This window comes from Dipodomys ordii, unplaced genomic scaffold, assembly GCF_000151885.1.
Source record: "Dipodomys ordii isolate 6190 unplaced genomic scaffold, Dord_2.0 Scaffold151, whole genome shotgun sequence".
Classification (NCBI taxonomy): domain Eukaryota; kingdom Metazoa; phylum Chordata; class Mammalia; order Rodentia; family Heteromyidae; genus Dipodomys; species Dipodomys ordii.
In genome coordinates, this window is record NW_012267367.1 from 1,373,179 (window position 1) to 1,375,493 (window position 2,315).

The 2,315-nt window shown below is 32.7% G+C and overlaps 1 protein-coding gene across 1 annotated transcript in view; it reads right to left on the minus strand.

The window, feature by feature from the left end:
* LOC105997694 (solute carrier family 22 member 11-like) overlaps positions 1-2,315 on the minus strand; it is a 52,181-nt gene that overhangs the window by 12,301 nt on the left and 37,565 nt on the right. The window lies entirely within an intron of this gene.

A 2,315-nucleotide genomic window follows, 5' to 3' on the forward strand; every position in this document is an offset into this window, starting at 1 on the left:
TCTCCTCCACAAGTTATACTGACATCAAATATAGTGAAAGCAGGGGTTATACTGTGGGGGAAGGACATACAAAGCAACAAAGAGATAATCTTATAAATGCATTAGAAACACATGCATGAAAGAAAAAAACATTAAAATACACGTCTAAGGGTTCATTTTCCTAACATTACATTATCTGACCTTTTCCGCTTGACTCATACATATACTAGATATTGCAAATAAGGGAAACCATGGGACCTATGTTTCTTTGGGCCTGGCTTACTTCACTTAATATAATTTTTTCCAAGTTTTCATATAGGACATTTTTACCTTATTCAGATACTAAAAGATCTAAAATATAGTCATGCAAGGATGCTTTTCATGTCCACGTGTATGTTTATCAAATAATTAGTATTCTGGCATACACAGCCATTAGCAATTGCTTTCCATACATAAAAGTATAGTCTTAAGCTTCAGGCTGGTAAATTGGTTGCAAGTGCTTTCCATAAATTAGGTCTTTGGGGAAGCCTAATAACTTCTTTGCAATTGTTCTTCTTATCTTCAAAATTGGGCTGGAAATAGATCTCATGTGGAAAGTTATACATTTTAATTTTTATTGGTTTTTGAAAATGCCTTCATCATTTCAAGTGAATCGACCACTTTTCAATTGTCTTTATGCATCAACATAGTATGATGACTTATAGACTTGAATCAATTGGAGAGCCAGCAAGCATACAATCCTGTATTAGCCAATATTACTTAGACTTGAACTGAAAATGGTAATGATGATGCAAACTATTATGATTTTTTCTGTTTTATACTGTTTTCTATTATGAATAAGACTTAGCAATATGTCTGAAAAAATTTTCTTCTTCTTATTGATGTCTAATCTTGCATTTTGCTATTTTGATTCCTCCAGTTGCTATGATATGTTACCAGCCCATGACCCTGTTTGGTAAAGTTGATTCCTTGTGGAATTGCACAGATATGTGATTCTCTTTGTATTACCTCTTTCCACTTTATGAATGAAGGAGGAAAATATCCTTTTAAACAAGATATTCTTAAAAGGCTTCACATGATATTAAAATGATTGAACATGTGTTACTACATAAAATGACAAATTACTCACATCAAACTGGATACAAATATTGCTGTCCTAACCACTGTGGGATTAACAATAACCTCTCTTATTCTGGAGTGACTTCTTGTTTCATTCAATTCTTTCTTCCTTTTGGATCTTACCACCTTCAAGAAGAAACGAAAGCAAAACACAAAACTATTTAGTTTCAGTAAAAGGGGGATCTTTATTTTCAAATCGTTCTTACAACTTCCTATAGCTTTTGTCTTTTCACCTTCGAACAAAGCCAAATTGATTATTGGGTAAATCTCATTGGTTCCAAGCCTAATCAAAAGAACCAAAAAAAAAAGAAAGAAATTAAAAAAACGGAAAAAATACTTTTAAAACTGTTTAAAATATGCTTGTATTATAAATTGCCATTTTAAAAATCAGTACTGGAGTTTGAGTTCAGGCCCTTGCTACCTCTCTACGTGCTGGCTCATTTGTTAGGCTACCACTTAAGCCATCTCTCCAGTCTGGATTTTTGCTTGTTCATGGAGTCTCACAAACCTTTCTATCAAGACTGGTTTTGAAACCTAAACTATGAACTCATCCTCATGAGATGCTAGGATTATACGCAGAGGCTACCAATGCTCAGAGCAAACTAATTCCAAGTGATCAAAAGCATCTTAGGAATTACAATAATTCTTATAGTCGTAAAATTATTTGTTGCTTATTGGAAATTAGTGGTGTACTTTTCTTGGCTCTGTCCCCTAAATGTCAATAACATGAACACAACAACTTGCTCTCCTAAGAATTTCTCTTTGCATTAATAATCTGTATTTCCATGGTGGTAAATCTTTGCCTTATTCTTGATGAACTACGAGAAGTATTTCTATTATACTGTTGAAGATTTCTATATGTTTAGGATCTCTCTTCATTTTGTATACACAATCTGTCTTCTATATTCACAAACTAAGCATAAATATATTATATACCATACTATCTTTATATATTAGGTATTTACAAATATTTTTAGCTAACCAGTTTTATAGACCCTTTATCAGTTTACAATACAGTAGTGTAACTGCATGCTCATATGTGGTTTTATTTCTACCACATTTCCAGTTGCAGACATCATGCACTCAAATATCTAATACATTTCATTTGGTCATTTCTTCTTAGGTCTGTCATGTATTCTCTTGGACCAATTCATGCTCCTTGAACTTCACTTTTCCTCTAAATGTGTATAATGATTGTGATTGTCCAGTCACACAAA